Below are 25617 nucleotides of genomic sequence, written 5' to 3' on the forward strand. Positions count from 1 at the left end.
GAGAAACAAATCTCTTGATATGCCAAAACATATGTGGAGGAAAAATAATTTCAACTTTTCATTTCATTCCTGAAGTTATCTGAGTTTCCAGAAGCTGCAAATGTCTCCTTATGTTCTGCTCCGTCGTTGTTAAAGCTAACGTAGTTTCCATTTTTTAAAAGGCTCCATTTTTTAAAGGTGCTTTGCCTTATCTTCTACGCTAGACAAACTGACACATCACAAAACCCTCTGGCGTAAAGGACAAGCGGCAACACTCCTTCAACAGGCCTTGGGTGCATTTTCTCTGGCTGAGCAGCGCAGTCAAAAATCCAACCTGTTCCTGCACTGGGTGAGCGGAGCAACGGCTCGGGGGTGGGAGAAAAGGAGGAGGAGAAAGGAAAGAAAGCCTGAAGACAACACGCTAAGCAGATCCAGAAAGGTACAGCAGTGAAAACTGTCTGGGTCAAAGTCCCACTCTGCATTTGCTCGGTACCTGCGAGTAAAACAGTGATGGCATTACTAAGGCAGCCCTCTTAACTGAACACAGCTTGGTGTCCTGAGTCAACAACTTTCTGTTGAGCTTATCAGCGACAATCAGATGATCCATGATCTTACACTACAACCAGCCAAGGTTATAATTTCATACAATGTTGGAATTTCAGAGGATTTTCCAGGAAAAAGCTAGAGGTGTTACCTTATTTAACTTATGCATTCACTCACTAGCTAATACAAGGATGAGAATCTATTTTAGCATATGTTGGCTAGCTGAAGTGAACTGTCACTGCCACCAGTACAGCATGACAGCACTCTGAAAGGCAGCAAAAAAGGCATAAACTAGCATTCCAAAAGCAAAGCAGCTGAGAATCATGACCAAACTGACACCAAGGTTGCACTGGTTTAAAACCTGTCTTAAGACTAACGTTAATTCCTGCACAGACAGTCTTATGTAGACACAAAGCAGCTTAAGAATAATTCAGCGTATGCCTCAACAGTTACTGCTAACACAACGGAGAACTTTGCATCAGCTTAATGAATGCAATGTTAAAACACGTATTTCAGCAGGTGTGAATTACGTGCACAATCGGCTTCTATTCTTTACCTTTAACTCTAAAACCAGGGAATGCAGTGATTCCAAAAGCAAGCTCCTGATTTTGATGAAGCCAAACTGTAGACTGAAAATTCAGCTTAAGAGTCTGGTTAAAAAAAAACAAAAAAAAAAAACAAAAACCAACTGTAATTGATGTGTGTTAGACATAATGAGAGAGTAATGCAAAGATGGTTAGCAGGATAACTTGCCCCTTTGTCAACCAGAAGAATATTAATGTCTATGTGTAACATGGAAATAAATTTATTATCCAAAAATATCTTTCAAAGAAATCACAACTTACTGTTTTCACATTGCTTTGTAGAAACCAAAATGACTGTGAAAATGTTCAAAGCAACTGATAAAGATTCACGATACATTTGAAAAGGGCTCTGCCGAGTTCTGATGGAGACATTGAAGTATGAGGGACAAACATGAAACAGGTTACACTGCATTGGCTTTGTAACATACCGAGTTTCCAGACAGCTTCAGGGGTAACCTCCCTCACCTACTCTGCACTCCAACTCTTTCATGCTGTCTTCAGAACTGAAAGCATCCTAAGATTTCATCTGAGCCGATTCATCTTTGATTAGCTGGGATTCAAATCTCTTTTTTACTGAGAAACATGTAAAAGTGGCATGAACTCACTGACGCAATATCAAAATCTGTCTCTTGGTTCGTTTTTGTTCTTGGACACAAGATAAATATTTTGTGAAAGATCATAAATTGTCAAGATGAATGTTTCGAAGAAGCCAGAGTCACACTTTCATTGCAATTTCTCTGCTAATAAATTATTTAGAAGAACAGAATGTCATACAGTACACAAAAAGACATTAGACAATTTATCATCTTTGTTTTAGCAGGGTTGGCAAGAGGTTTTGAAAGGACCACTTACAGTATAACCAGGAAATCCGGGGAATAAGTTAGGAGCACAAGAAAGGAACTGTTAATTGTGAGTTATGGATAATATTAGCTTACTGTACAGAGGCCACGCGACTGCCACTGATTTATACTCCAGCGCAATCACTTAAGTAATGGCGTGTGCGAATGTATGCAGGAGTCAGTCCTTACATACAGCCACCTCGGTGAGGAAGGAAGCCGGGCAGACAGCAGTGAAGTCAGGACCAGCTACGTGCCCCAATGCTTTCCACGCTGTGCTTGAGCTGGCTGGCTGCGGAGGGCGGCACAGCCAGCAGAGTCACCCCAGGCACAAACAGCCCAGGCGCCTGCGGTGTCCCGGGCACAGCTCCCACCAGATGGTTTCCTCTCATTCGCACGGTGTGGCCGGGAGGGAAGAAGGACAGAGGCAGCACACGCTCCTCTCCTGGTATCACTGCCCCTGGCACCTGCAAACTCAGAGTAACACAGCCACCGCCACCTCCTCCGCGCACCAGCTCCCACCTACAATAGTGCCTTTCTGGTGTCAGCTTTACGTCCCACTTCCCTTATGACAATTAATACTTGCTCTGACCCTTTGTGACTATGTATGTCATCAATGTCAAATCAGTAAAAAAATGCTGTTGCAATTAAGGGAACTGAATAAACAGGGCTGAAGCCCTTCTTGGGGACATATTGCAAAATAATGTAAAATAAAAACAAAAAACCAGTTTTTTAAAGCTTACAAGCGCCTTATAAGCAGAGATTTAATGTTTATCAGAGGAGAAGATCTGTGGGAGAAAACCATCTGACCTAGCTGTGGCAAGGAAACTTTCTTCCACAATGTGGTCCAAGCTGTATTAACGCCCATCCCGTCCAGTCTCATTGCTCATTGAGCGAAATGAAGTCCATCTCTCTGATAACAAAAGCGGCGAAGAGCTTACGGCAAAGGCTGCAGACAATAAAAAAAGAATTTCCTAGATAGCAGTATTTTCTCAGCATGTCAGAAGCACCATAGCCAGCTTCCAAAAGATCACCAAAGGTTCACAACACAGGAGCAGAAACAGGAACTATGATAAAGGTGCTCTGTCAAGGGTGGAAGCCCATCACGCATGAGCTCCTACTGCTCACCGTCTCATTTTTTTTACCCGTATTCATAGTCCCTACTGAACATAAATTTTTACTGGCTGATTGGTTCTACTTTCCACTGTGGTCAAGCTGGAAACAGCTGTTTACCATTCTTCGATGAAATTAAGCTCTTTAATGAGGTTGGTTGCTCGCTATTTCACAGTTACATCTGCAAAAACATCATCTGAAATACTGCTATTCCATGACATACAAAAGAATCTTTTTTCAGCCATGATCATTTCCATGGCTGCCAACATCCATGAAGAAAAAAAAAAATGGGATGAAGGGAGAGAGACAATGTTAAGTTGCAAGAAATGGGTAAAGGAAGTAAAAGAGGTAAGTAAAACCAGTTACAGCAGTAACACTGAAGAAAATTTAGGAGAAAAAATAATAAGATAACTATGGGCAGTAAGATGAGGGGAGGCGAGAAAAGCATAAATTGCGTTGATAGCATGCAAAATAAAGATAAGTAAGGAGGTAAAGAAAGTCTTTAAATTGTATGTAAACAACGTGTACATAAAGACAGATAAGTATAGATAAACTAGGTATTGTTGATAAAATTACCACCACAAGAAGAAAACTGCAAGACTCAGAAAATAATGACACTTTAAGCATTACTAGAAGTAAAAAGTAGCCTTTTATTTTCTTTAACAAATGTAGTCAATTATAATGTAAGTACTCTGGGACATCTAAAACTATTCATGAATAATTGCACATGCTCGTAAGACTGCAGTTCAGAAAGTAATGGTCAGGTGCAAGAACCCTTGTACAGTTTAGCACTGACAGTGCGAGTGCCAGTTTCACTATAAGAAGCAAGTTCAGCTCACCCATACTTCTTGTTCCAGTGCTTTAGGTGACATTTTCATAGTTTAGGCTTCATTCCTCAATTACAGAAATTTAATCAACCTGTGCTGGGTTGACCCTGGATGGACGCCAGGTGCCCACCAAAGCTGCTCTATCGCTCCCCTCCTCAGCTGGACAGGGGAGAGAAAATATAACTGAAAGGCTGGTGGGTCGAGATAAGGACAGGGAGAGATCATTCACCAATTACCGTCACGGGCAAAACAGATTCGACTTAGGGAAACTAGTTTAATTTATTACCAACAAAATCAGAGTAGGGTAATGAGAAATAAAAACTAAATCTAAAAACACCTTCCCCACGTTCCTCCCCTCTTCCCAGGCTCAACTTGACTCACGATTTTCTCTACCCCTCCCCCCCAGCAGCGCAGGGGGACGGGGAATGGGGGTTGCGGTCAGTTCATCACATGTGGTCTCTGCAGCTCCTGCCTCCTCAGGGGGAGGACTCCTCACACTCTTCCCCTGCTCCAGCGTGGGGTCCGTCCCACAGGAGACAGTCCTCCACAAGCCTCTCCAACGTGAGTCCTTCCCACCAGCTGCAGTTCTTGATGAACTGCTGCAGCGTGGGTCCCTTGCACGGGGTGCAGTCCTTCAGGGACAGACTGCTCCAGTGTGGGTCCCCTATGGGGTCATAAGTCCTGCCAGCAAACCTGCTCCAGCGTGGGCTCCTCTCTCCATGGGTCCACAGGTCCTGACAGGAGCCTGCTCCAGCGCGGGCTTCCCACAGGGTCACAGCCTCCTTCGGGCATCCACCTGCTCTGGCATGGGGTCCTCCATGGGCTGCAGGTGGATATCTGCTCCACCATGGACCTCCATGGGCTGCAGGGGGACAGCCTGCCTCATCATGGTCTTCACCACGGGCTACAGGGGAATCTCTGCTCCGGCGCCTGGAGCACCTCCTCCCTCTCCTTCTTCTCTGACCTTGGTGTCTGCAGAGTTGTTCCTCTCACATATTCTCACTCCTCTCTCCGGCTGCAGTTGTGCAGGTTTTTTTCCCCCTTCTTAAATATGTCATCCCAGAGGCGCTACCACCATCGCTGATGAGCTTGGCCTTGGCCAGCAGCAGGTCCATCTTGGAGCTGGCTGGCATTGGCTCTGTTGGACACAGGGGAAGCTTCTAGCAGCTTCTCACAGAAGCCACCCCTGTAGCCCCGCCACTACCAAAACCTTGCCACACAAACCCAATATACAACCTCATCAGTCATGAGATCTATCAAGAATATGTTTTATTAGTCTCTACATGGAAGTTGACAGCAGGGATAAAACAGACTATGACTTCTTGAAAGGCTGGACCAGATGACCTTTCGAGGTCTCTCCCAACCTCTGCTGTTCCATGATTCTATGATAACTTTGGTCTTTGGTGCAAATCAGATTGTTCTCAAGTGCAGTTCGCAATGGTCCATACTGCATAGCCGCCCATCTGACATCACAGGCACAAAACAATGTGCGCAGGTGAGTGCTAAGTACTGCTATTCCAGTGCGATACCTTAACGCCACTTAATAGAGGCATCATTTTCTGTATTAATTAATGCTCAGGAACTCATAAGAGGAATCCTAGTAAATTCCTTCAGTGGAGGACAAAAAACAACCAGAAGGGTTTTGATCAACCTTAATCTCTTTTAGCATGGATTTTCTAAAATGAACAAGGTCATCATTGCTCAGCTTTATATTTGCATTTCAGTTGTTTTACACCCTAGGCTAGATTTCACTCAATAAATCTGTATTCTCCAAAAAGATAATTACCCACATCAACCAATGAACATTCATTACAGTCAAAGATGGAACAATATGCTTGCTTTGTAATATTCTGCTTTGTTTTCTTTTCAAAGAAAATAATTTCCTAATAATGTCAAGAAAAAGGAAAAGGGTAAAACTGCTACTACAGTTAATGCAGTTATAATTCAATTTAGTCCTAGCCATCGGCATAATTGTTAATATGTTCTATCCTCTTATTCATAAAGCTACCACTGGAAATGATATCACAGCGCATTATACATTCCCTGTAGCAATGCTCTTGGCTTTAGACCCAATGAACTTAGTTTATCTTTTTTTCATTGAGCTACAAATTTATTAGACACAGCTCACTATTTTAATTTGTGATATAAACTTGTCTGACTTGTTTCCCAACTCTAAAGTAGTGATTTGTCAACCTTTGGTAAATGAATGTTACTTTAGCATACTCACTTGCTTGGTTGATGCTACCAGATAAAGTAATTTATTTTTTTTTCTAGTTGAGTATAAAGCACACTGAGTGGCTAGAAGAGGATGAAAAATGTAAGAAAGAGAAATCATATATTCAGCAAACCAGGTTACTCGTATGTGAAGATATAAAAGGAATATAAATCCACCAGTATGTTTCCATACTGCACATTTAAAAAAAAAAGTCTACCTACCAAAAAAAAAAAAAAATTCTTTTTTAAATTACATGGATGTGCTTACAAGATTTTCTGAGTACTGATCCTGTTATTTGTTTAGAATTAGCCTTTAAGATTAGCAGTCTCAGAATGTATGAAAAAATTGCATATGACCACATTCCTCACCTTTCACATTTTCTGCTACACATTTGTGTTCAGTTCTTACTCAAACAGCCAAGTTAAATTACGTATCTTTCAGATTTCTTTTTGCTCTTTACTAAGACCTGTAAGATATATTTGGATATTTCCCTTCTTTGCGGGGTTTATGAAAAGCCTCTGAAGCACATACCATACTGAAACACTTGGTTTTGCACTTGCAAAAATTCCTGGGTTTCAGTATTCCCAAGTCCTATTCGGCATGAGGCTCTCAGTTTCCCAGGGATCCATAGCATGCATACACTAATATTTCGCCAGAAGCACAATTTTGCTAGAATTTATCATTGTGAAATTTTAGTCTTTTTTACAGAAAATACATTCAGCTAGACAAGAGCATCTTACACCTTTCATTTGAACAGAAACCAACAGAAAGCACAAAGCCAATTTACAAATTGTGCCGATTTTGCTAGCAGTGAGACATTTTTCCCTCAGTTTTAGAGGTAATTTGTTCAACACAGTTTAAAAATGCAACTCTGAATGCTACATTTAATTTTCAAGAGCATTACATGAATACTGGAGGATCTGAGTAACTCTAGGAACAACCTCTCCCCCAAAATGCAGGAGCAATAAATGAACTTGATAATTTGTCTAAAGTTCCTTGTAGTGTGTTAGATATCACCAAAAAACAGTAAAGCTCAGCAGTGGAAAATTTGTATTTCCAATCAGTAAGCAAAAAATTTCAGTAGGTAATCCTCTGTGTCACTGCCACAGGAATGAAAGAGGACAAAGTGACTCTTCTTCCTTCTGTGAGAGTGAGAGATGTTTACTATGCTTTCAAAGACTGGAAATCTGGCATGGGAGAGAGACATATGTCAGTCAGCGGAAAGTAAAAGTTAAAACAGTAATAAATGTTTAAACGCAATGGGGTTCTGGAAGTTTATCACTGTGCATTTGAATCAGGTTTTAGGGCTCCCCTGTGCCTTTGGACATTTTATTGGGCAGCTCTTGGTTTAGAGCTTCTAAGCTCTAAATTGCTTTAATCTTTGTGATTGAATAGTGATGAACTGCAGCAGAATTACGCGGCAGAAGCTTTTCAGCCTTTCATCCATCCAGCTTCTTTGCAAAATGCCTCCTGCCACTGATCACAGCTTCTCTTAGCCCATTTGTTGAACACTAAAGTAAATTTCACAGTCCCCCAGACATAATTTTAAAAGTACTCAGACAAATTAATGGAAGCCTATGTCTCATATCCCCAACTATGTTAATAAACTGCATTCCCCAGTTGTATCATAATTACCAATTTGGCCACAATAAGCTTTAACTAGGACTCACAATACATTTTCTATAAATACACAATTGTTCTACTCTGTGAAATACAACATAGTATGCAAAACATCCAGGGAGTAACAGAAAACCAAAGGACATGCTGGCATAGTTGTCATTCTTTTTTAATTTGATTGCCTAAGAAAATGAAGTTTGCATTATCATGCTGCATGTATATGCCCACGTGTGAGAAATACCTGCATGTCTGAACATCTCCAAAAGCATTTATGAGTTTACAGTCTCTTCCCCGTAGTCAGTCTCAGCAAAATGGGTCATAGAGGGAGCGGTACTGACAATAAAATTTCCTAAAGGTTTTGTGCAAACACATAGCTGGATAAAACAGAGTCTCCATTATTAATCCTACTGGCAATTAACACATCCACCAGGGATGTGAGCTTTTCTTCTTGATAGATAACCTATCACCTTAAAATACAGTGAAGACAAATGAAAGCACTGCTTGCAGAATTACTAACTGCTGTGGAGGAACCAAGGTCCTACAGTGGTGAGACCACAGAGCTATTTACGTAAATGTAATACATGCAAGACCACAGTGGATTATCCCATTTAAAGAGAAAACATTATGCAATCCCCAATGCAATGCCAAAATACTGTATTGAAATTATAACTTCTTATTAAGCAAAGCGTGGCCCTAACGGTGAGGCAGTCTGAGTATCAACTACAGTTGTTGCGTTATGATAACAAGACAGCTGTGGAAGAGAAAGGCAATGGCACTAGAAATCTTTTCTAATGAGCATATATTGTGTGCAAGGATAGCAAAACATAAGTTGTAAGTGGTTTAATGTCTCACATCATCAACTAATACACCTGCTCGCTGATTTGCCCTATAGAATGAGGCACTGACAAGGTGGTGTGGGACAGACGGGATCGTGACGGACTGTTCTGTCTTTTTTAAGGGGATGACTCTCTTACACTGTTACTACTATGCTTTTACATGGTAATTGTCATCAATTCTACATGCATGTGCCTAATACATTAGAGGCCTTGCCAGAACATGAATATTTGGTAAGATGGTGAAGTCATCCTGGCACCCTTCTGGTTTCTTATCAAAGCATCTGATTCTTATTAACAATCATTTCATTTCTGTAAACTAGTTATCATTCCTTCAAAATCATATGCCTCGGCAAAAAAACTACCTACAGCTGTGAATAACAGCAAAGCAGGAATTCAAGAGTTTATGTTGCACAAGGGTGTGTGATCTGGAAGTCTATGTGCTGGCCAATGCTACAGCCAGAGACCTGTGTTAGCATAAGTCTGCCTACAGCAAGGCTGAAGCAAGTGTTAATAGTTGGTTTGACAGTGTTTTCCAGTTGGCTTCATACTAGGCTATCTTTCCACTTTCATTCAAATTACTCTTGTATTTCAGTTTTATTTTAGATCTTTCCCATAACAGGAAAAATGTGACATCATATCAAATCCATAGCCAGATTTGCCCATGGAATTAGAGCAGTTTTAAAACTAAATACTAACGTAGGAAAAGGAAATGTTTTTAAGTCAGAACTTAAGAAGGACCACAGGTTACTATCTGTATGTTCAGCTGTTTGTTCAAATACAAAAAAATGCAACTTATTTTGGGTATTTATAGCTCTCTAAATAACAGTCCACTTTTTCCTTTTACAGTGCTGTAGTAGAAAAAGAATAAATTTATTTAGCAGTTGTGGATCTATTCACAGACAAAATGCTCACAGAGAGATTCCTTCAAGTGTTTATTATAGTACGCGAATCCTAAGACCTCCAAATGTTCCTCCTTACAATGTATCAATTAAGACAGAGACTGGAAAATGAGCAAATATGACTTCATATCAAATTTAATTTATGTCAAGAATAGATTTAGAGAAATCCATTTTAAATGCTCCTACAACAAATCAAATTATTTTCCAGGTTTGTGTAATGTTCTTCCAAAAGGTAATAATACATCAGAGAAAGCCATTACTTCAAGTATACAGAAATTTGTTACTAGATCATGCAAAATACTCTGAGAAACCAAAAACGTGTAAATCAGTATCTAAGACACTATGTGCCTCCACTGTCTCTAACTACTGGGAATAAACCTTTATGTAACCATTCATTAATGAAGTCTCAAAGTACTAACCCATGTGTCCATGAAGTATGAATATAAGCTAAATGGGATAAATGAGCCAAAAGAAATTTATGCAACTTGCTCAAGCCTATGGGGTGATCACAGAGTAAACCTAATTCAGAAGTTCCAGTTCCCTGTTGAGATCTCGCTCTATTCAGTAGACTCGACATTGCCAAACTTAGTTATTTAAGTTTAAATTAAAACAACTTACAGTTTTGAAATTTACTTAAACTGCAGTAATGAAAAATATTATACACAGAAAAGTTTGGGGTAAAATTCCTCTAACTTATAGATAAGACAATTTGGAAGAAAATCGTAACAGGCCAGTTTAACTATCAGCTGTTCACACAGCTTCTGATCAGCCCACAAAACCCACACATTAACCCACCTCCCAGCCCAGGTTCTCTTTAGTTAAGAAGGGTTCACCACTCCTTTCTTCCAGCAGTATCCTCATTTGCTATGTTATTTTTTGGACTACAAACTCTGAGGAAGAGAGGATGCAGTATAAAAAAAAGACCAAGATTCATTCTCAAAGGCAGGAGGTAGGTCAGCTTTGCAGCCATCCAGCACTACCTAGCTGAGTGCCTGTTGCCCACACCAACATTTCATGAGCATGATGGGGACTTGGGCAGGAGCAGGTTCAGCACACACTAGGATCCACGGTTTTTTTTTGGGTCTCCCCACACTTCACATCTTCACAGTCTGGATTCAAGAGTAAAATTTCTCTTCACTAATTCACTGCTTTTTTTAATTCACTCTACATTCAAACTGATATCTGTAATTTCACTTGTCTTCTTCCTGTATTTTTAAACTCAACTCTTGACACTAGCACTTTGAATTTCCTGTTGTTGAATAAATGAAAACAGGTTTAAGTCCAAGGAACCTAACACCAACCCCTGCCATGACTGTCGTCAAATGCTGAAGATTCATCCATAAACAAAACAAGGATGTTTTATCAAGTTGAAAGTAAATTTCCAGGTAATCTGCTCTTGTCTGGTATGTACTGCCTAAAGGCAGATGTCTAAAAACATTCACATCAAGCATCTGCAATTTCACTGAATAAATGTATATTAAATAGTTTTAAATTAAATATTCAAGCATAGTTGTTGAAACAAAAAATACTGTTTTCATGCTCTGTGCCAGGAGGTTTTAATACAAAACAGTATACATCAAGTAGATTCTATGATTGGATTAGCAGGACAAAAGTGAAAAAAAGGCAAAATTTCAGTTACTCAAAAATTAGGCATTAAGATCTCACTGAATTATATAAAACTATTCATATAAAACTATTCAGAATGAACCACTGAAAAGACTTCTTGCTTAGACTTGAAATCGGTTCCAGATGGAAACCATCTGCAAGCATCCTAGTAGAAGTTAAGATGACAACTGAACGTCATAAAAGCAGATTTTCAAGTGGAGCATTTTTACTATCACATGGGACAGAAAAATACGTATTATGGAAATTTCAAGGGACAGAACAGGCAATTCAGACAGTGGTGGACCGGTGGTAAGAACAAAAATCTCAGTAAGCTGCTAAATACAATGCCTAATGCTCAGCTTTACTAAGCAAAACCCTTGAAAACAAGAGACAGCTTCAGCTTGATGTGAGGGAGGAGGAACCAGCAGAGGCATGTAAAAAGAAGATTTAACAGGCCAGGAAGATGATCCTCACTTGTGGTTCTGAATAGATCTGAGGAGGATACACAGCGTGAGAAAGACCATCTGAAAGAGGGTCAATTCCTGTACAAGCATAGGCCATCATGTGCTTTATGTAGGTCTAAAAGAAGCCATGCGAACATCCAGCCACATAATGTGGCCACTGGCATTATCAAAGATGGGTTTATTATAGATTTCCAAATTCCAGGGCTATCAAGGCTGACAAGCACTTAGTATATCATATTTAAGACAGATATATAGACATCTATTACAAACACATGTATACACACATATATGTAAGAAATGTACACTGTCAAGTGACAAGCCTGTAAAGGATACAACAGAAATACTGGGGAGGGAAATCATAAATGTGAAGTTCTAACTAGGAACCATCCTCAAAAATATTAAAATTAACTGCTCTCAAATTACCAATTTTGTCATCCCCTCAGGGAAAAGTTGGCTGAAAAACAAAATTAAACCTTATGGCAATTTAAGAGAAATATATTCTCTGTATATATGTGTCAGCAACCAGAAATAGAAATAAACATTATAACTGAAGTTTTACAGGTGAGTTGACAGCAGTCCTTGTAACTCAAGTCACTTTTACTTCGACCACGATAGCACCTTGTACCTCAAAGAGGTACCATCTACGCTCACTGCTGTACACGTGAACAACAAAGAGACATTCTACACTTACCATTTCTTCTTTGAATTACGTACTTTTATATCATTGTACCATGCCACTATAGGTTTATCATGCTGAAGATCTCATGGGTTTCCAGAAAGTAAGTCTCAGAACTATGAATCTTATAAATAACCATGCAGGCTCTTCTGTAAGCTACCACCCAAGAAGATGGCCTAATGCATGGCCTTCAGGTGCTGACTGACTGCAAACGCAGGAGCTAAATAAAGGCTTGATGGGCCACAACATGCAAGAAGGGAGACAGAAAGAGACATTATGCCAGTCATGGTTGTGAGAAGAAACAGAGCCCCAGCTTTGTGGGGCACAATGCTTACCCCAAAAGTGTTTTTTGCCACAAGAAACTATCTGCAGTGTGTTCACTGTCCTGTTACAGAAATATTACATCCAATCTTTGTAAATAAAAAGGGTGCCACCACAGAAATATCCGATATGCATCTTCTATCTTCTTTCAACGGGAGCACTCCAGCAACGCCCCAGATACCAGGTAGCTACTCAGACAGAAGGGACCATCATATAAATCATTTCCCACTTCAGAAGCTGCCTTGCGTATTTTGGTATATCAAAGGCTTCCCAGCCTGATGAAAACTGAGCTTGCAGTAGAAGAACATCCTCTCTGTGGTCGAGGAAGACAGAGCCGATCCATCCACGCATCATGCCTGTCACGCTCCTACAAAACACCTGCGCTCTTGTTCCAAGCAAGCGCATGCAGGCTGCTAGGGAAATCGGCAGTACGACTGCCATGAGGATTATCCCAAGAACCACTTCTCTATACAGGGAACAACACACACTGTCTCCTTTCCAGCAGCTACAGGACTGAGGAGCCTTCTGATTATGAGCAGCAGTACGTTCACTTTAGATATCTGCTGTGTGTAACATGGCATGTTTTCCATCTTAAAAAATAAAAATAAAAAATTATATTTTATGACCCATAACAACAACCTTTGTTTTGGATAAATATGCAGGCTTCTTTCCTGGACCCCAGACTTTGGCACAAAAGCTCACTCTGGCTCTTCTCAGTTGTCTTCTTGACTGTGTTAGACAACACTGCACAAATAATGCAGTATACACAAGCAGATGAAAAATTAGAATCATCATTCACTTAAAATATGAATTTTCACATTATAGGAAGTATAACCATGAGAAACCACCTCTGAAAAAAATAAAAAATATACTGGAGTTGAGAGGAAGACCACTTTTTGGTCAACCTCCCATTCACCCAGTACACACAAACAAGACATCACCGGAACCAATGTCACAGAGCATTACTGTGAATATTTAAATGCTGGATCCAGAGATTCTATGTCCAGAGCTTAAATTCACCCTGAGGTATGGATCTATTAGAGAGACGAAAAACAGTGGGACAAATAAGAAGGTAAGTGTCCCTTCTCAATTAGCGTTAATCAGTATATCATGGCTAGGCCTCTCCTCATGTTTGGGAACAAGAACCTGGCTATGTCAGTTCCCCAAGCCAGCCTACGACTGTATATTGCACTGATCTGTGACTTTGCCTACAGTAATTATTTTTATAAATGACTTCTTTATTGATTTTTACTTCCCTTTATTTTAGAGTTTTAAACATCACTCTGGAGATTTGACTTGCAGACTCATGCTAAGTCAAAGGCTGCATAGATAGGTGTTATTGGTATATACAGTTATTCCCAATCCAGAGCATCTCGCACGTGCACTCACTGTGTTGGATTCGTTTGCATAGTCAAAACCTCAAAGGTCAAACACTGCCCCTAATCTGCATCCCGAATATGCCCCAGTACTGTGAAAACAACTGGCTTGTATAAGAGACCACAATTTTGATGTCTAGCATTACTCTGTGGTACTTAAACGCATGTTTTCAGGTTGTTTCTCATAATTTCAAAATACAAGAGTGTATTTCAGATAGATGATGTTAAAAAAAATATTTCAAATAAAAGATGGTATTTATGTAATTATACCTTCTTTTTAATCTAACAAAAAGCTTTGACGAACAAACAGACAGGTGTTTTGGGCAAAACCATAGGTTTTGAACACACAGCAGGGCAGTTTATACACTCATAAATATAGGTTACTACTACAGATGTATAGTTTTAAAAACAAAGGACTAGCTTTCCCTGCACTAGCATCTCCAGCTATTTACAAGCCATAAACCTGCAGAAAGTGACATTTAGCTGTAATTGCGAAACTTCAAAGTACTGCATGGTTTTTGTGAGCTTTTGTGCAGAGGTTTTTCCAGCACTTTAAATGCCTGCAGAGAGAGATTCTATATGTAGGAAGATCTAAAATACTTCCCGCCATCCAGAAAAGACAATTCTGCTGCCATAAAATGAGGAATGTAAGTCAATCTTGTGTATCGCTTTGGAACTGAAGTAATACTGACACTTGATCCATGAAAGCAGCCTCCTTCTCATCTACTTTCTCTGAAGCAGAATTAGTATTTAGAAAGTTTAATTTTACACTTTTACAGTTGCCTTTAGCAGTGGTTCCAGCTATTTGTTCCAGCTCTACTTGCTGGAAAGGAAGGTGCCCAGACAATTTTCCTGAGGAAATTAGAATAGTGAAATGAGATCCATAACTCTGCTTAGGCTCCACAGACTTCTGAGCACTGTAGTCTACTGTAAGAACAGGCGTGTGTATGAAGCCCAATTTATCACAGCATTTATCTTGAGCCAGAGACACATGTATATACATGTATAGCAGGGCAAAAAGGAAGAGAAATCCTGATGATGTCACTTTTGCATCTCTCCTAACATGAGACAACCTGAGAACCTCACCAATTTCCATTTTGCTTCCTGTGCACTAAGAGGCCAATCTCAGATACCCTGAAGAACCGGAGCATCTCAACTACATCCCCAAATGGACACTCAGAAGTGAGTGGTCCATCTAAGGATGCAACTGAATTCCTGCGCATGAGGTCCTGCCTTACATATGGGGAAAATATGGGACTTTTGGAGAACAATGACACAGATACAGTCTTTCCCAGACATTTCTCTTATGGACAGGGAACATGCTTCTGGCAGAACTCTTCTGCATGAGTAGCAGGTCCGTATTTCAAGGACGTAATTCTGAATATTACTGAACAATTGTCGTCTGGGAAAACACCACTTTCCCCTCAAGAACACGGACAGCAGCTCTCTCATCAAACATCTTGCTTCTGTCCTTCTTGAAGTTCTCTCTGCTTTGTCTAGAAATGCAGCTATTCACCTTTTCCTCTTTTCAAGGGTCATATATATCCTCTCTCTATCACAGCATAAAGAATGCAAAAGCAAACCCACTATATTTTCCTGCCTTCTTTCATACAGTCTATTTAGATGTTTATGACCCCAGCTACTGGTGACCTCAGGCTTACAGTCCTACAGCCATCAAAGAACCGTACAGAAGGCATACTGCTGTATACACATGGTGGTCAGTACTACCATGCAGTAGCTAGCAGGGAAAGTGTTAATGTCATTTTATGCTCCTGAGAGTCAAAGGTTGCAAAAAAAATCCAGAGTGAAAAACAGCAGAGTTCCCTATCAGTATCCTTAAACACCTACTATCATTTTTTCTAATGAACAGCTGTGTGTGACTCTTATCTGCATTTTATAACACATAAAGAGCTTGTAGCTCTATCTGCTGAATGGTCATTACTACCGCCCTTCATAACACATTATAAGCCATTAAAAGCTTCTGGTCTACTTGGTAAACATTTCACTGACATAAGGAAAGCTTTATTTAAATTAATTACTTTAAGAAAGAAGTAGGGAAAATATGCTTATAGGTTTCTTTAAGGTTTTAGTGCTGGGATTCAGAGAATACCTCCTGGATCTATCATAATATGCATAGTTAGGGTGAGGAATTCCCATTCCTATTCCCATACCATCCATCTCTTGCTGCACAAATAGTTATAATGCCCAAGGTCAGCAGCTGCACCACATCTTCTTCTCCTAAGAAAGCACATATAGATATGTTCACCTGCATATGCAGGTTCCTGATTGTGATTTCCTGTGACAACAAGTTATTGTAGCTTGTCCCCTTCGGTACCAGAGGGCACACACTAAGTCTGGGGATATTTCTCAAGCAGGCACTTCAGATCAGGTCTTAATCTTTCCCTACTGCTACCCAGTAGAAAACATATTTGATTCTTCTCTGATACATTTTTTCAGGATACGTAGGCATCACATTTCTTCATAATGTTTGAGAACATAAACATCTCCTGAAACTGAACAAAGAATAAAACCATCAAAAGGCATTCCTGTTTGAATCTCCTGTAGCAAACACTCTTGTAAGAAAAGTTTGTTAGAAAATAATATAATGTGGTGAAGCAGGTGCCATATTCTAAGGACTGCCTCTTGCAAAAGTGTTGGTCTGTATCGACTGGAGGAAAACTCTGCCCCTAAAACACAGCATCATGCAATCCTAAACCCCGTTGGGTGTCAGGAGCTTAGCAGGAAGCTGTACCAGCCTGCAAATTCCTTAAATCCATTCTCCTAGGTGCAAGAGTTTCACAGGAGCTTGTCCAGATCACTCTGTTTGGATTCACTACCTATACAAAAACAGGCTGTCGTGAATCTACTGGTTTCACAAATTTTAAACCAGTGAAATAAAGAGCTAACAAAAAATGCCACCGGAGACTTTCTCCACTGCTCCAATACTGACATCCCATACTTTCTGCCAAACGTCTCAGCCGCAAAGCCTGGAGGCTGAGGGAGCAGAGATTCAGGTCCGCTGCCAGATGACCCTCTCAGAACTGGATGTCTTCCCCCTGTACTGGCCATTCAGCCACACTTGATAGGACTCCTCTTTTCACTCTATTTTAATAAAGCATTTATTCAAGGATCAAGGATTGGTATTTAAACCATTTCCTGAGTTTTACCATCATCCCCAAATTCACTTCACCTACCTAACAGGAATCTGAGGGATATCTCTTTCTCTCAGAATAACAGACTTCTTCCTTAACCAGATATATCAAACGATCCACTTCCCTGCTTCGCAGAATTTCCCATCTTACTTTTGATTAAAAAACAGTAGTTGTACAATAGTTATTTTAAGATTATGAACTTGGGCACATTATCAGCTTTTTTAGAGACAATATCCAATACAGCAACAACATAACAGGGTAACATTGGACCAAGCAGGCTTTCTACTCGTCCCCAAATGTGACATAAGGTCTATAGTGTAATATTCTCTACCCTAATTCTAATTTTTCTATATATTCAAAGTAGATCCTCAATCTCTTACTTCCTTGCAGAAAACAATAAAGTTGTATCAAGCCAAATTATCATTTTTTGGCAAAAATGAGCTAGTTCAGGGTTGAAAACTGAAAATATACTTAAAAGTAATAAGACCTAAGTAAACTTGTGCAATACTGAAAAAAATGGGTCCATATACAATGCATGAACTTAACAGAAAAAGTCCAGTTAATTTCTCTAGATGCTGGATGACGTTCTTGTAATTTCCCGAAAGGGAACGGGTCGCCAAATATTTTCTTTTCCCATTTCCCAAAACGCTTTTCCACAAAAAAGTATGTCTTTGCTGTTGTTAGACAATTGCAGCTAATATATAATAGCAAAGAGTTAACTATAAAAGGAAAAATAAAGTCTGATTTCAAAGAGGAAAAGTCATGGACTCAGTCCTGTAAACACACAGCATATAAAAGATAAATATATTAATCTTAATAAAGAGTTGTACATAGACACACAAAAAACTACAGAACCACCTGGATGCAAAATGTACTACATGAGGAAAATAAATAATGCTTGAGATTAACCTTGAGATTTTCATTTCAGGAAAAAGTATCATAATATCATGAAGAGGTTAAAAAAGAAGCAATAAGAGGTACATGAAAGGGCATGTTGTGTAGCAGCACAGCAATAAATGGCAGTATCAAATCACTGTTAACAACTGGATTTCTCCATTAATCGAAGCATGCAATGAATAATCATATAGTCCATCTCCCAAAAATAGGAAGGTGGGGGTTTTTTAAACTAACAAGAAAACTTTGGAAACATATATAGGTATATAAATGGCATTGAGAACGTATATAATAACACAACAAAAAAAATGTATAATCACTGATCAGTAAGATCCGCTCAGATTACTAGAAGGCTATTTAATGTAGTGACAAGGAAAGCTGCTGTATAAAACAGATTAATAAACTGAAATTCAGGCAATTTTAATTAAGACATCCCAAGAAAATAGCCCAGACAACCTCACAACTGCATAAGACGGTAACTTGTGAAAAGAAGCATATGATGAACCATTACTACAGATGCTTAAGAATTAACTAGCTGAAAGACTAATGACATAGTGTAGAAAGAAATTCTCTACTTGTGCATTCAATTATCCAGGAAGGTCCTTCCTAATCGCAGTGAGTTAAAGAAAACCGAGAGGTGATAATCATCAGATGCTGTCATAATTTCTATATACTTTGCTTGGAAACATCTAGCCCAGTTACAGCAGGCTTCCCCCAGTAAAATTCCTTCACAGATGTCACTGTATTTGACTGAGAAGTTCCTTCAGCTGAAAAAGCAATAGCGCAGCTATTTTTGCACTTATATTAATAGAGTTGCTCAGTTTGCTGACAGGAAGCCCTGCCACTAACTGCACCCCTGGCAGTGGCCAATCATGCCCCATTCATAACGTGTTAACTGCTCCCGCTCCTCGGAACTGTAACCCCAGTTTGCTTTTACATCCATTCCTCCATGTTATTAAAGCCTAACGCTGATTTTGAAAAGACTACTTTTTATTATATATTACACTCTGTGTTCATAAAGTTGTTTCATAAAAAAGCACAACACATAACCCCCAGAATGAGAACGAAGGCACTCCAAATGTTAAAACCCATAGAGACACAGGTCTGACGCTGATTTTTACTCAAAATCTGTCTTCAGTGAAGAGCTCTACGCGTGCATCAGTGTGTGTTTTGTTACATGACAAGTGCTCTGCATGGACCAAACTCTTATATTGCCACATAAATGTCTGCCATTTAATAACCCATTAAAACAGTTGTGTGAAGAACTGTGTGTGAATTCTGCCGCATTCAGGAACATACAGCTGTGATACCAACTGGTAATGGATACAGGCAGACAGCTGTGTGTTATGAAACCTAGAGCTGCAAGACAACTGTAGGGCTGCTGATTTTCCCCTCCTTTTTCACTTGAAAAAAATCTGATTAACGTAGATCAGTTCTCAAAGGCTGTTTATAATATATACCAAATGATAGGAGAGAGAGAGAGAAGAGAATTCTCTTACAAGCATAATTCTAATTGCTTTACTTCTTTAGGGGTCAAAAGCAAGCCAAAGAAAATCAATGTCCATTTGTGTTGCAGAAGCTGAAACATACAGTTCATTATTCACAACTGTTAAAATAGTCAATCAAAACATTTTGCCATGTAGACTGACTAGAAAAAGCTATCTCTCATAATTCTGAATGAAGATATATTTAGAAATAGCAAAGCATTTCATAAAAATAATTTCAGAAACAATTCTGTAATTAAGAATCAATGCTTTATATTAAGGCAAATATTAACAACTATATTATGTATGAATATCAAAATTCAAGAAGACTTCCGAGAACTCAGTATTATACCTGTTGAAATCACTGACAATTTTACACTAAATTCAATAAAAATAGCAAAATAGTCTTTACATTGTGAAAAGAATCAGCGGGTGGGATTACTATCACTTGTCAGATTCTGTCATCTGTACAGGACAATTTCAAATTCCCTTTAGTTTTTGACAGAAAGGTGAAGAAAAATTAATGTCATCAACAGCACTCCCATTCTTACTTCTTTATGGATAGCTGTATTCTTTTAAATAAATTTAATATAACAGGTAGAAGGGGGAAAGGCATGTGTTTTGTTTTATTCAAACAGCTTTTGCTCACAGTTAAATGTAAGTCTATTTAAATAATTTGACCAAAAGCAATATAAAATTTACTTAAAGAGTCATTTCTAACATCTTCAACAAGAAACCCAGTACACTATCCACTATTTGAACAAATATATTGTTTCAGATTGAACAAAAAATATAATAAACCCAAACTTTAGAATAATCTGATGAATAAACTGTTCCTCCTCTGATAACGTTATCTCAGAAGCTCCAAGCAATGAATACTTCAGAAGTGTTTGATGTCATCAGCTTTAAAAGCACACATTTCAACCAAAATCTTACCCGACCTGGGAAGGAATACCCAAATCTAACAGCAAGTAACAAATACTTCATAGCAAAAAAATAAAAAACCCAACATACTTGAGATCTAGATTATAACTATCTGCAGAATAATCAATTGAGCCAACAATCAATTGCACTCACGGGATCTCTGAAGCCATGAGTTCTTTCACAGACTCAGTATCAGTGCCAGTATTAAAGCAGTAAAACATCAGTGCCTTTACCTCAACCACATCTCACACAGGAATTTCAGTGGCTGATGAAAAGCACCCTGCAAGCCCAGTGTCAGACTTTCGCTCTGCTCCAGGGCTTGTTCCACTCCAGGAACATCCACTTCCACCCTCAGAGCAAGACGGACGTGCTGTGTTCAGCTCCTGGAATGGGGGACCTCCTGCTTTTCACAGTGGAAGGTACAGCTCAGCCTTCCACAAACCATCCATGCCTCATCATTAAAGTCATTCTGAATACCTGAGTGGCACAGCAAACCTTGTCCAGCAGTATCATTTATCCATGTTTTGGCCGCACATGCAAAAACCCCATCTTTTAGAACAATTACACATATGTAACTCAAATCTACTATTACTCTCACATTAGTATCAGAGTTAAGAACTTTTAGGGTTTTGTCCAACACTACCCAAAGCAAACTGTAGCACAAGTTGTGAAATTAATGTCATCCCAAACACTCTTCTTGATTAGTCTCCCTCTACCCATTACTTTAATAAATTGAAGAGAGCAAGTCCCCAGGAAACAACTCAGCCCTTGCATCATCTGTCTCCTGCATCACCAGACTCATCACACAACCGAGCATTCCACCTCTTTTGGCCAACTTGAGCTAATTATTGAAGAGAAGGCTCAGAGTCCCAAACAACAGTGACAGCCACATCTGAAGTGCGCAGTGGAAAAAAGCTTTGTTTCCATATCACGTAGCTCCTCTACTTCATAAGGAGTAAACATATCACCCACAAAATCAATCTCTCAAGATGGATAATAATTTCTCCCTTGGATAATTAAATATATATGTGAATTTCACTGGTTGTGTCTCCACTGCTTTCTCTGGCATTGATTACAGCTGTATCTTTGAGGCATGATGTTTTGGTTTGGGTTTTTTTTAAGTATGCTTTCTCGCCTTCCTCTGATCTGCAACAGGAATGCAGAAAATTTAGTTTGGCCACAACGACAGTAAGGCTTTCTGACTCTTGCAGTTACGGTAGGTAAAACTCAGGGCAAATACAGAAGGTCGGCTGTGTAATTATGCCGAGCCAATGTCACAGCATACTGCCAGAGCTACATGTTGATGCAGCAGACTCAAATTGGGATTCAACCCATCCATATCCAGTCCTCTCCCTAGAAACCTGAACTGAAAGCACAGCCATGAGAAGGGCCAAGAAAGACTACACATTAAATCCATTTGACATTTCTTATTATTCGCTACAACTTCTTACCTTTTTAACAATGCATGCAAGCAAACCTGGTGATGACTACTGGTAAGAAATACTGACACTATCGCAGTTTTCCTAGCAGCTGAGACAAAAGGACCAGTGCTAAATTACGAGCATGAAGAAATGGTACTTGTCTGAGAACTTCAGAGGGAAGAACTGAGAGCAGACTACCGCTCTTCTTTGTTTGTTTGTTTGTTTTAATATTTGATTTAAGATGAATAAATAGAAATGACACACTCAATTGGGTTGGGCTGACTAGAAAAACCATGCTTAACTGTTGATATGTTTAATTTTGCCTACAGGTCTTTCTGTCAGTTCATGAAAGTTATGCCTGACAAGCCAAACAGCATGTCTGAGCAAACATGAAAAAAATCAGGAAAGGAACATAATCTCTGAGCTTGCCCTGAAATTTCTGAATCAAGTCAACATCTTCTGTATTAAAGAGATTTGCACAGTATTAAAATAAAAATGCATACTATAACGTTGAATATACTGTACTTTGGAAAGCTTTGATTCAAAAGATACAAGCAAACTGGGATACAGAACATTACAGAGGATACTAGAATAGCCTTACAGTGAACTGTATGATGGCCGCTCCTGAGTTTTTAAAATTAAGAACTACACACATTTTAAACTGAAGTATAAATATGCAGAAAGGCTTTCTGACAAGCACCAAGTAAAAGATAGAGAAAATGTGTGAAGATAAAGGGGTTTGATTAATAGCTTAGAAGTTGTCATTTTGTCAATATATCCTTAAAGATCTCAGATCTTACCTTGCCCTTTCTTTTCAAGTTTCTAACAGAAAAATAAATGTTTCTTTTTTTTTGTCAGGACCTGTGAAAACTCAGTTCTTTGGCCATGTAACAGAGTGAAAACCTGGCCGTAAGTGAAAGTCTAGAGCAGCATGTTCTTTAATCCAGTGACGGGGACCTTCATTAGATTATCTCATAGCTATGGGACAAGATACTGCAAAAGCCAAATGATACATCATTAAATTATGTTTTCTTCCTCTCCAGGCAAAGAGCAAGTATAGCATTAGATTAGTTTGAAGCACTAACAAGAAAAGGAAGAAAAGGGCTCTATAACATGCATCAGAAGTGACCACAGCTGATACAATTTTTAATACCCATTTATTTACATAATCAGGTATAAACAGTTACTTATGTTAATTGTGGAAACCATGAATGTAACATATAGCCCAAATGAATTCCAGATCAGTGCATGCTTCAGTGTTCTGTGATCTCCCTTGCACATGCCTAGTGAAAGCCTGCCACTCTGCAACAGAGGAAGGAATTACTACAAGAAAACCATAGGCAGACTTTGCTAAAAACTATACTTTTTTTGATATGACACAGAAGAAGCTGAGTTTTTTAAGTAATGGACAGGTTTGCGTCCCACTGTCTAGCAACAGTTATTCTAATTGTGTTTCACAGTATCTTCAGAGAGTCAGAAATAGGAACCACTGGAAAGCTCTCCATAAACTGTGCTGAAACAAATGACATTCCCCTCAGCCAGCTTACCCACAGTGAGCTTCATCCACCATTATGGGAAAGGCTTACTTTATCTTCCTGCTATAAACTTGAGTTAGTTACACATTCACAGTACTGCCATCCCAACATCTTTTAATCTTATTATGTCAATATTGCATCTATGTAAAAATGTGTATTTCGGTGCATAAAAAGATCTCTTGCTGCTGACAAAGCAAAGTGCCTTAACCTGGGAAGCTCTGAGATTGCCACGCACACCCACACACCCTTTCGCTAGAGATCTCACTGATTAGAAAATGAAATATCCAAAACTCAAAAGACATTTCACGCACAGTGACATTTCTGCAGGAGCATATGCTTCCAACATTGCAACTTCTACTTTCATCACTATTAGCAAGTTATTTCCCCAAGTTATTTCCTACACATATACCATGCCCCTGCTGAAACTACCACATTCACTGGAACTGACTGAGCTCTTAGTGAAATGTCAGAGCTTAGCTATAAATCTGTGTAAATGCTTTTATTCTGTGCTGCTTTCGTGTTAGACCAGAACGTACATCAAGGTCGCTATAAAAGATTGTAGTTTTCAGGCTCATAGAGAAGACACCAAGGAAATCAATAAGAGCAAACTTAATTAAACACTGTCTGAAGTTCTGTCTTCTCCCAAACCTGCCCAGAATTCACATCTCTATCCCCTGCGTTTCACAGACAGGTGTTTCACAGATACGGGAAGGCAGGCTGCTTAGCTTATACGCTATCAGTGCTGAAAGGTGAAGAGGAGAATTCATTCTTTGCAGTGTGACAGGTCTGCTCTGAGCTCTCTGAGTTTTGAGCAAGAGATCACAGCCCCATGGGCCTCCTCCTTTGAAGTGGAGTTCCTCCCAAAGCAGAATTAGTCCCCTGCCTGCTAACCGGGCTCCATATACTGAAATAAATTACAGTCAACTTTTTGTTTCACGGCAACGTCAAGTATTGCAATAAATATCCACAGGCTAAAAGTAAGCAAACAAACAAGGCTGGGCAAACCATATCCTCACAGCAAGAGCATCTCCAAGAAAATCACCAGGTAGGGCACAAGAAAGTTAAAGGCATAAAAATCAGAACTCTGGTTTCACTATCTTAATCCGTAAGTGGCTCTGAAAGGTTAACACGCACCCTGCCTCTCTCCTACAAGAAGCACTGAGGGAAAGCAATTAGGAGACTCCTACAATTTAGTTATAGCTCAGCACAAAGGAGAAGGCATTTTATATTAACGCCTCTAAGAAGGCATCATCTCTTACAGTTGCAGAAGTGGGAAGCACCGGGACACTGTGCTTCCTTCCCGGCTTCCACGCCGCAGCACCGCACCGGCGGGATGCCCGCGGCAGACTCCGGCGGAGTTGGAGCCGGGCTCCCCCGCAATCCCAGCCACGAACCTCCCGCACCTAAACGCCTGAAAACTGCCGCTGGCGCCGCCGACCACCCTGCCTCCGAGCCAGGAGCGACCAACGGCTGCAAAAAAAAAGTCACTCGAGACGAAGGTAACGCGGCGAAAAGACAGCAGCAAAGGGGCACTTACTTGCCTGTACACCACCGCCGGGCGACCTCCTCGCAGCTGGTGAAACGCTGTGCCGCTCGTCCTCCTCGGACCGCCGCTCCGCGCTATTTCCAAAATATTTCCACAGGGCGCCGGCACATCTCCGGGCTCAGCCGGAACGCGCAGAGAGCCCGGCCGCCGCGCCCCCCAGCCCGGTGCCCATGGTGCCAGCCACAGCCCCGGCAACTCGCGCCCCTTCCCGCCGGCGCTACCTCGGGGGCGGGCCGCCGGCTAGCACGGCATCGCACCCAAGCCGCCGCCGCCGGCTCAAACTCCGCCGCCGCGCCGACGGGCAGCGAGGGGCTCCCCGCGCCCTTCCCGGAGACGGAGCGGGGGCGCCGGGCGGGGGAGTGCGGGGAGGCAGCGCCGCCCCTCCGCGGCGGCGAGCGGCCAGGCGAGGCGAGGCGAGGGGAGGCGAGGCGGCACGCCGCCGCCACCGCGGCCGCAGCCAGCCGCGGCGATGCCGGCCCCGCCCGGGACCCCCGCCTGCCCCCCCGCCGCTCCCGGGGCGCTCCGTAACGCCGCCCCGCTGCCGGTGCCACGAGATCCGGTGACGCGCAGCCCTCCCCCGGCCGGCCCCCGCGGCGGAGCGGGGCAGCGGGCGCTCAGGCGGGGCGCCGCGCCGCACGGGGGCCGCCTCCGGCGGGCAGCCGGCGGCTCAGCCGGGCCCGCCGGGGGACCGCGGCCCTCCCGCCGCGCCCGGCCCGGCCGGCGCCCTCCGGCGGGCGGGGGCAGCGCGCTCCCGGCTCCGGCGCCGCTGG

The 25617-nt window shown here is 40.9% G+C and overlaps 1 protein-coding gene across 2 annotated transcripts in view; it reads right to left on the reverse strand.

Moving 5' to 3' along the window:
* Positions 1-25368, reverse strand: part of SNTG1 (syntrophin gamma 1) — a 347398-nt gene extending 322030 nt beyond the window's left edge. The window contains exon 1 of one of the 2 annotated variants that reach the window (XM_072852507.1): positions 24843-25368. The gene's annotated coding sequence lies outside the window, so the exon portion shown is untranslated. Of the gene's footprint in view, positions 1-24838 lie in introns of both variants that reach the window. The other variant, XM_072852506.1, reaches the window with a different exon arrangement.
* Positions 25369-25617: the final 249 nt, after the last annotated feature.

The sequence above is a fragment of the Ciconia boyciana genome, chromosome 2 (genome assembly GCF_034638445.1).
Source record: "Ciconia boyciana chromosome 2, ASM3463844v1, whole genome shotgun sequence".
Lineage (NCBI taxonomy): Eukaryota > Metazoa > Chordata > Aves > Ciconiiformes > Ciconiidae > Ciconia > Ciconia boyciana.